Raw genomic sequence first — 10,550 nt, 5'->3', positions numbered from 1 at the left:
CCTAAGCATGAAATTTGACATCTCGAGTGCCATGGTCCAACTTCTAAATTTAAAGGGTATGTTTGCATGATTTCCTACCGATGATGCAAATTTGCACCCTGCAAATTTCCTTGGGATCTATAACTCATATACTAATCTTGGGGTAAATCAAGAAGCACTTAGACTGGGGATTTTCCCTTTCTCACTTATAGGAGAAACATCTCTATTGTTAGGGGAATTGCTAAGAGGCTCTATAACGACTTGGAATAAGTTGCGCAGGCAATTCTTAAACAAGCTCTTCCTTTTATCAAGGATGTTGTAGCTTAATCATGAGATTTATAATTTTAGGAAGTTGTAGTCAGAATCCATGTACAAGGCTTGGTTTAGGTTTAGGAAGCAGCTGAACTTGGTGCCCAATCATTAGTATTCAGGGAAACACTTATAAGAGATATTCTGTAGAGCCTTGAACATCAGCTGCATAGACAAGACAGACACTATCTCTGGAGGAGATTTTATAAGACTATGCTGGGAGGAATCTTTAGAGATGTTATATCAGATTTCACTCACTAAAAGAGGGTGGCAAACTCGGGAGGCTGAGAGGGGATCTAATACTTATGCTATTGGTGCTTACTGTAACCAAAGATCAGCTGATAATACAGTAGCACAAGAAATTATGTTATTAAGGACTAATTTAGGGGTACTAGCAAAGAAGTTTGCAGCAACAAGTTCTGAGAAAGTGAATGTAGTAGCGGTATAGTGGCCAGCTTCCAAAGCATGAGTTTGAATTGGAAGAAAAAGCTAACTACTTGGATCGTCAGATGGTAGGTTTTTAAGACCAAGGAAAAGGGAACCAAGTTCAAAACTATTATGATAGGTACAAAGACCATAGCAGAAAGAGAGATAGTGACTGAAGAAAGAAAGATGTCTATATAGAAAAGGGAGATAGATACATTCCACCTAGTAGATGCGGTACAAAATCTAAAATTGAAGAGATGCTTGATAAATTGGTGACGGTTCAGGAAAATCAAGAGACTAGCCTTAAAGAGATTAAGGCTAATATTTCAGGATTGTCTAGATGGTCGATTCATATGCCACTGCTATCAAGCAGCTGGGGCACCAGTTTAGGCAGATGTCAGCAACTCTGAATCAGAGGCATTCAAGTACCCTTCCGAGCAACATGATGCAAAATCTAAAAAAAATAGTCATGTACTTGCTATTACCATAAGGATTTATATCACTACTATGGATCCCCCAATTCCTGATACAGAAGTTATTGATGCTGAGACATATGCTATCGAGTCAGAGAAGGTAGCAGATGATAGAGATACAGTTGCTAAAGATAATGGTAAGGGTATGGTCGTTGAGCCAAAGGTAAGAAAAATTCTGAGACCACCCTCACCTTTTCCTCAGTGACTGATGCAGAAGAAAGAGGAAGGTAAGTTCAAATGGTTCATTATGATCCTGAGAGAATTGAGTTTAAACATACCTCTTCTAGAGGCATTAGAGCAGATGCCTGGATAAGCCAGGTTCATGAGACAGTTAGTCACAAGAAAGATAGGAGCAAATTTTGAGGATATTGAGGGTGCAACTGCAGTGAAGTCATGACTAGGTCCTTGGCATAGAAAAAGAGTAATCTCAGAACATTTACTATACCATGTACTATTGTGTCATCCAGGTTTGCTCGAGCCTTGTGTGATTTAGGGGCCAACATTAATTTGATGCCACTGGCTGTCTTCAAGCAACTAGGCTTAAACTATTTGGAACCAACTTCAATGCGACTATTGATGACTGATCAAACAGTGAAGAAGCCTGTAGGAATCTCTTGTTATGTGATCATCAGGGTGGGCTAATTCACTTCGTCATCTTAGACTATGATACCCATAATTTGGGAAGACCATTCATGGCCGTAGGCAGAGTTATGGTTGACATGGAAATGGGTGAGCTGATATCTCAAGTCAATGATGAGGAGACAATATTCAACATTTAAAAGTCTATGAAATAGCCAACCAGCATGAGGTTGGTGTTAGTGATTGATTGTATTAATGACCCTGGAGGATATTCCTATAGGTATCTTGATGAATTTTGAGTAGTCAAAATACCAGCGTCGTGTGTCAACATTAAATCAAGCGTTGCATGGGAGGCAACCCATGGTCTTGTTGGTGAAGTCTGAGTAACCAACATTGCCATGTCGTGCCGTGACATTAAATCAAGTGCTGAGTGGGAGGTGGCCCACTATATATTAGTGATTACGTTTTTGTTGTTTTTATTTTTATAGGTTTCTAACTTTTGGACCTTACATGGAATATGGTAAACATTGATACATTCATCGATTTCTAGGTAATGGGACCATGTGATCATCCTATCATAGTAACAAGTTCCACACGGTAAGTTGAGTAGAAAATTGAAAAGTTTAAATTCTGAGTTAAAGAAATGGTACGTTGTGGACTTTGGCACCTAATTTTACTTTTGGACCAAAAATCATAGGTTGTAGGACCATTAGTATCTGGAACAATGTCACCACGATAAGTCCGGGTTGTAGAAAAACGGGCCAAAGATTTTGGCTCGGCACTTATGCCCAGCACCTGCTGTCTGCAAGTGCTACCTATGCCCAAGACCCAACCACGGGTACAAGCCGCGGGTAGGTAAAAAATTAGGCCCATTTTTTATTTAAAATTTTGGGTCCACCAATATTTAAATATGACCTATTGCAGCCCCTACCTATATAAAAACATCCTAACTCCTTTTCTAGCTCATTCTAATCCTCAAACTTCAATTTTCCCTTTAAATTCAAACTTCCCACCTTATACATAAACCAACCCCACACTTAAGAAAAGGAGAGATTGATACTTTTTTGAGATACCAACTTGTCCCAACACACTAAAAACAAGTTTCAACCTTGGTTTTTCTTGAGTTCTTTATTATTCTCTTTTGGATTTTCATATAAGAGGTAACTTTGTTGGCTCCTAATAGTGATATAATGCTTTATCTATTGTTAGAACAAGTTGATAAATATAGTACATAGTTTAATATCTAGAAACTATCATGCTTATATGCGAGAGCCTTGAAATAACCTAAAATCATAATGTAGAGCCCTGTTTCGAGGTAATATTCTAAGTTAGGCTCGGACTGGAAGTTGAACTTGAATGAACAAAAGTACTGCCCCAAGTTGAACATGTTTTCTTTCTTTGTAACATATGATTCTTAGTTAGTGTGTATAAATTGGACTTGTTGGGATCTCAAATTGGTCATAGGGGTGTGAGAAGTTAGGAAAAATTAGCATTTTTTGAATTTTGAGTTTTTCTTTAACTTGCACTAACCCTCACCTTGGAAACTAATATCTGGTTTTTCAAGTATACATAACACTTAAAGCAGTAAAGAACAAAGTAGCTAGTACTTTGAGAAGACAGATAGTGTCTCTTGAGCCTAGCAGTTTGGTGGAGACAATCCATGTTTCAGGACATAATAAACCCACATCGGTAAAATGCGATTTTGAGCAATGAGTTATCTGAGCTCGTGCCTTCTTCGGATAATCATCTAACTCTCTCAGAGCCTATTTTATCCTTTTAAAACATGCATCTTACTTTAGACGTTCTTTTCTTTCATGTTAAGGGAATTCCATAATAGGTATTGTCATACCTAGACTTACAAGACATTTTATGTCATGTCATAATCATAGCCCTTTCATTCAAAGACTCATTAATGACCACCCAAAAGATTTAAACACCACCTGAGGGAGTTCTCATAACAAATGTCAAATGAATCTTATGCAAAACCCTTTTCTTTTAAGAATTTAACATGGGGTGGCCATCTCTTTCATTAATCACGTGAAATTCTTATGTTTGACACAAAGATCATTTATAGAACAAGAAAATAGCCTCTCATTTGATTATGTAGCCATGTAATTTCACTATTGATAGAAAAACATATGACTCAAGATTTTAATCATGCATAAAATAAAATAACCCAAAACTAATTAAGACAAGTAATTTCATCATGAGAGAGAAAATATCAAAAATCATGCTCTCAATTCAATTCTCAATTCTCATAACATACGTACACTTAAATATATTTCAAGTTCATGTAAAAACCTCATGATAAACATATACTTTCATAAAGATGGGTTCATGAATGCATACTCTTCAAATGATTTCCAAAAAAACCCTTTTTATCTACATAATTATATATCTTTAAAACTTATTAAAATGATATATTTATGCCTGTGAGATTTAGGATAGTCCCACATGTCTTGATAACGATTAAAACGTAGAGAAATTTGACCTTTGAAGCTTAAAATTCCCAATTCTAGGTAGTTTATCTTCTCTTGCTTAAGGAAAGATGATTTGGGAGTTTTGAGAAGTAAGTAACATATTTTAAGACCTTTGTTTTGTCCATATAGGATTAGGAACAATTTGGGAGGGTGAGAAGTCCTTAGTTACCTTAAATTAAATCAAACTGGAGTAACTTTTGATGCTTGGGTTTGGCTTTGTGGAGAAAGGCCAAAGAAAATGCGGTGCAAGGCCAAAGAAAACCACAGGGTATGCGGCTCAAGGACAAAGCAAACCTCAAGGTTTATGGTGCATGGCCAAAGCAAAGCCATTCCAGTGGCGTTTTGCGATCCCTCCGCAGTATGGAGCCTTTGCGGAGGATCCTCTTTATGATGCCAACCCATTTTAATACCTAAAAACACCATCAATGCAACTTACTCATTGGTTATTTATGGAAATCCCGTTGATCTGTGTTGAACTGAATGAAAATGGCTCAAAGGGTTAGCTTGAGGCCTACTCGTAGCCTCAAGCGCCGTGTGACACTTTGGGACCTATTTTTCGAGGCGTTACGAATTTGGTATCAGAGCCTAAGGTTTTAAGGTATCCTAGGGAGTCTGACAAGCCACGTTAAGTAGAGTCTTGATCATCGGTTTGTAACACACCATATCTATGAGCAAGAGACTACAAGACATTTTAGGAAAAAGTATGATTTTTTCTTTTAGAAGCCTATCATGCTTAAAGTGTCTCTCTCTGCTATTGATTCGTGCTCTTCTCTTTCAGAAATATGCCTCCACCCCGAGAGAGAAGAAATAATGATGGTCAGCAACCTCAACCCGCTGACCCATTGAATGAAAAAATATCTCATGTTGAATTTTGGGCAGCCTTTCAGGCGTTGGCCCAAGCTGTTACTGCAAATATTTAGGCCAACCCGGGACCAACTCCACAGCAGTAGGGAGGTGATTCAACTGCTGACATGATCCGTGACTTCATGCGGATGAATTCCCCGAAATTCTATGGGTCCAAGTCTGATGAAGATCCACGGTTGTTTTTAGAGGAGGCGCGGAAGATTACTCAGATGATGCATGTATCTGAGGAACATAGTGTGGAGTTGGCTACATGTAGGTTGAAAGACCTTGCTTATGACTAGGTTCTTGATTGGAGGAAAGGTAGAGGTGAGGGAGGTATCCCAATAACTTGGCAAGAGTTCCAGGATGCATTCCTGAATAAGTTTTTCCCTTTAGAGATGAGAGAGGCAAAGGTGGAAGAGTTTATGAACCTACGACAGGGCTCTATGGCTGTTAGGGAGTACTGTCTAAAGTTCAATCAGTTGGCCAAGTATACTCTTGACTTAGTGGTTGATAATCGAGATAGTATGAGTAAGTTTTTGACTAGAGTGTCTAGTTATGTGGTTAAGAAGTGTAGGTCTACTATGCTGAATAGTGAGATAAATCTTTCTAGGCTGATGACTCATGCCTAACAGATTGAGGTAGAAAAGATTAAGGAAAGAGATAGAATGAGACAGAATAAGAGAGCTAGGTCTGAGCAACACAGACAGGGTTAGACTAGATCGCAGGAAGGGAGTCGCCCTTAGTATTAGGATCGTTCGTCTATGCCAGCACCATTATCTGCTAGCGCACAGGTCATATGCATCCAGGTCCCAGTACAGTACTGGCAGTAAGCCAAATCGTCCCCTGTGTCCTAAGTGTGGTAGGGCTCATTCGGGTGAGTGTTTGGGTGAGAAGAGGGGTTATTTCCCATATGGTGACATGGGTCATAGAGTTAGAGATTGTCCACAGGATGGACAAGGGACTGTTAGTGCTCCAGTTCCAGCGACTCGCCCAGCCCCAGCTCAGGGCGCCTCTTCTAGCAATGCTGGCAGGCAGTGCCATAATAGATTCTATGCTTTATAGTCCTGCCAGGAACAGGAGGACTCTCCCGATATTGTTACTGGTATGCTTCGTATATTTTAGTTTGATGTGTATACTTTGTTAGATCCTGGATCCAGTTTCTCATATGTTACACCTTTGATTGGTGTAAATTTTGAAATGAATTCTGAGATTATTCCTGAGCCTATCCTAGTTTCTACCCTAGTGGGTGATTCGATTGTTGCCTGGAAAGTGTAGAAAAAGTGTCCTGTTACCGTTCTTCATAGAGTCTTGTTGGCTGATCTGATTGAGTTAGACATGGTAGATTTTGATATGATTCTGAGTATGGACTGGCTGTATTCTTCTTATGCCTCTATTGATTGTCAAACCCGAGTGGTCAAGTTTCAGTTTCTGAGTGCATCTGTGTTTGAGTGGTTTGGGAATTCTGTGTAACCGAAGAGTCATTTTATCTCTTACCTCAAAGCTAGAAAGCTTATTTCCAAGGGGTGTATTTACTATTTGGTTAGAGTCAAAGACACTAAGTCTAAGATTTCAACTCTCTAGTTTGTTAACGTCGTCAATCAGTTTTTTTAATGTCTTTTTGGATGATCTCCCAGGGATACCTCCTGATAGAGAGATAGAGTTTGGCATTGCTCTTCTTCCCGATACTCATCCCATTTCTATTCCTCCTTATCGTATGGCCCCTGCAAAACTTAAGAAGTTGAAAGAGCAACTGAACAATCTACTAAATAAGGGTTTCATAAGGCCCAGTGTTTTTCCTTGGGGTGCTCTGGTGTTGTTTGTGAGAAAGAAAGATGGCTCTTTGCGTATATGCATTAATTATCGCCAACTGAATAAAGTCACCATAAAAAATAAGTACCCCCTTCCAAGAATAGATGATTTGTTTGACCAATTGCAAGGTGCAAGTTATTTCTCAAAGATAGACCTTCATTCCGGCTATCATCAACTCAAAGTTAGGGAGTATGACATCCCAAAAATCGCTTTCCAAACTCGTTATGGCCATTTTGAGTTTCTTGTTATGTCTTTCGGGTTAACTAATGCCCCAGCAGCTTTTATGGACCTCATGAATCGACCGTTCAGACCATATCTGGATATGTTTGTCATAGTGTTTGTTGATGATATACTGGTGTACTCCCGTAGTGAGGATGAACATTCTGATCATTTTTGAACTGTCTTGCAAAACCTTAGAGATCACAAGTTGTTTGCCAAGTTCAGTAAGTGTGAGTTTTGGCTACGGTCAGTTGCTTTTCTGGGTCATATTATTTCTTCCGAGGGTATTAGAGTTGATCCCTAAAAGACCAAAGCTGTTAGAAATTGGCCTAGACCTATTTCTCCGACTGATATCTGAAGTTTCATGGGTTTAGCTGGCTATTACCGCTGTTTTGTTGAGGGTTTCTCCTCTATAGCGTCTCCTATGACTCGATTGACCCAAAAAAAAGTGAAGTTCTTGTGGTCCGAATCTTGTGAGAAGAGTTTTGAGGAGTTGAAGACTCGACTCACTTCAGCCCCTATTTTGACTTTGCCTGATGGTGTTGATGGTTTTTGTGGTGTACTGTGATGGTTCAAGAGTTAGGTTGGGTTGTGTATTGATTTAGGAGGGTAGGGTGGTAGCTTATGCTTCTAGACAGTTGAAACCCTATGAGAAGAATTACCCCACCCATGACCTTGAGTTGGCTGCTGTTGTGTTTGCTTTGAAAATCTGGAGACACTATTTGTATGCTGTCCATGTTGATGTTTTCACTGATCATAAGAGTCTGTAGTATGTGTTTACCCAGAGAAAATTGAATCTTAGGCAGAGATGATGGTTAGAATTTTGAAAGGACTATGATATAAGTGTGCTGTACCATCCGGGCAAGGCCAATGTTATGACGGATGCCCTAAGTAGAGTGTCCATGGGTAATGTTTCGCATGTGGTAGAAGGTAAGAAAGAGTTGTCTTGTGATGTACATCATTTGGCTAGACTGGGGGTTAGGTTGTTTGACTCTGCTGAAGGTAGTATAGGGGTTCAGAGTAGTTCCGAATCCTCCTTGGTTTCGGAAGTGAAGGAAAAGCAATACTTAGATACTAGTTTGGTCAGACTGAAGGAGTTAGCCAAGGACCAAAAAGTAGAGGTTTTCTCCCAAGGGGGAGATGGTGTGTTGAGATTGCAGGGTAGATTGTTTGTCCCGAATGTTGATGGTCTGAGACAGAGGATTATGGCTGAAGTGCACGGGGCGCGATATTCTATTTATCTTGGTGCCACCAAGATGTACCGAGACTTGTGGGAAATCTATTGGTGGAGTGACATGAAGAAAGATATAGCATCGTTTGTAGCTAAGTATGCGATATGCCAACAGGTTAATGTTAAACACCAAAGACCTGGTGGTATGATGCAAGGGTTAAGTATTTCCACCTGGAAGTAGGAAGAGACAAATATGGACTTCGTGATTGGTTTACCTCCTTTCCGACGCCATCATGATTCCATTTGGGTTGTGGTTGATAGGTTGACTAAGTCTGCTCATTTCTTGCCTGTTCATACTTCATATACTGGTGAGGATTACGCTAGATTGTATATTCGAGAGCTAGTCAGACTGCATGGAGTTCCCTTGTCTATCATTTCGGATAGGGGTACTCAATTCACTTCGCAAATTTGGAAAGCTTTTCAGAAGGGTCTTGGTACCCAAGTATTTTTGAGTTTTGCTTTTCATCCGCAGACCAATAGTCAGGCTGAGCAGACCATCTAGACCTTAGAGGATATGTTGAGAGCTTGTGCACTTGACTTTAAGGGAAGTTGGGATGATCACTTACCATTGATAGAGTTTGCTTACAATAATAGTTTCCACTCTAGTATTGGCATGGCTCCATTTGAAACCTTATATGGGAGGAAGTGTAGATTACCCATAGGTTGGTTCGAGGTGGGTGAATCAGCTGTAAGTGGTCTTGATTTGGTATTTGAGGCTATGGAAAAAGTTAAGTTGATTAGGGAAAGGTTGAAAACTGCGCAGAGTCGTCATAAGTCATATCGGATGTTAGAAAGAGAGACCTTGAGTTGAAGTTGGTGACCTACTGTATATGAAAATTTCACCCATGAGGGGGGTGAAGAGAGTCGAAAAGAAGGGGAAGCTTAGTCCCCGTTATGTTGGTCCTTACAAAATTCTTAGCCGTGTTGGTAAGGTAGCTTATGAGGTCGAGTTGCCTTCCGAGTTGTCCTCTGTTCATCCAATATTCCATGTCTCCATGCTTAGAAAGCATATTAGCGATGCTGTGGTAGTGGATTCCTCTGTGATTGCTGACATTCAAGAAAATCTTTCTTTTGATGAGATTCCTGTTGAGATTCTTGATTTCAGTATCCGAAGACTAAGGAACAAAGAAGTTCCCTTGGTCAAGGTGTTGTGGCGAAACCAATATGTTGAGGGTGCAACTTGGGAAACTGAGGTGGATATGCGATCCAAGTACCTGCACCTATTTTCCGCAAACTCCGATCAAGCCGAAGGTACCATTTTTTACTAAATCATGCACTTTTGATAAAAGTTGCAGCAGCTGTCATTTATTGTGTGTTCAGCTGTAGTTTCTTGAATTCATGCATTCTATGTTGCATTCGGAGTGACGAACGATGTGGTGATGAGTCTAACGAATGGTTTCAGCTGTATGCCCTATTCCCTATCTAATCTTGGCATGTCTAGCGTCATTCGAGGATGAATGTTTCCAAGGGGGGATGATGTAATACCCCAGAAAATTTTTCGTTGAAATTTTGTGCGTAAACGTGTTGGGTTCTATCTTCTAGAATGAATTATAAATTTTTCGTGAGGAATGTCTTAGATTATGACCCACCATTGTGTAGAGTATCAAATAAGATTTACAACGATATGTGGATCATCCAAAATGGACACCCGAGCGACGAGTTATGAACATTCCGATCGAAGCGTGAATAGTAGTGAACAGTAAAACGTGCAGGAAAAAGTACTGAGGCTTGACGTATTTTTGCTCCAATTTTAAATGATCATAACTCTTTGTACATAATGATCTGCCTGATCTACTATATATCAACGGAAAGATCTGTGAGTCCTCTTTCCAATGAAATTAGTTTTATCCAATTTTTCTATCGAAGCAAAAAGTTATGGTCGATCTACTTCAGCCTATCAAAAGCGAATTTTTGGGTCAACTTCAAACGATCATAACTCCTCGTACACAATGATCTGGGTGAGATAATATATATCAACGGAAAGATAAGAGAGTCCTCTTTCTAATGAAATTAGTTTCATCTAATTTGGATATAGAGTAAAACGTTATGGTTGATCTACTTCAGACTATCAAAACAGTCCACCAAAGGACAGATTCGAGAATTATTTGATTTTTAGGGGCGTTTTGGTCATTCCCCCTCACCCAAAATCCATCCAAACCCTATATGAAAGCCTATTAGAAGCATTATTTGTTATATTTC

Source organism: Capsicum annuum, chromosome 10, assembly GCF_002878395.1.
Source record: "Capsicum annuum cultivar UCD-10X-F1 chromosome 10, UCD10Xv1.1, whole genome shotgun sequence".
Taxonomy (NCBI): Eukaryota; Viridiplantae; Streptophyta; class Magnoliopsida; order Solanales; family Solanaceae; genus Capsicum; species Capsicum annuum.
The sequence above is the reverse complement of the archived record's forward strand: the minus strand, read 5'-3'. Positions refer to the sequence as shown.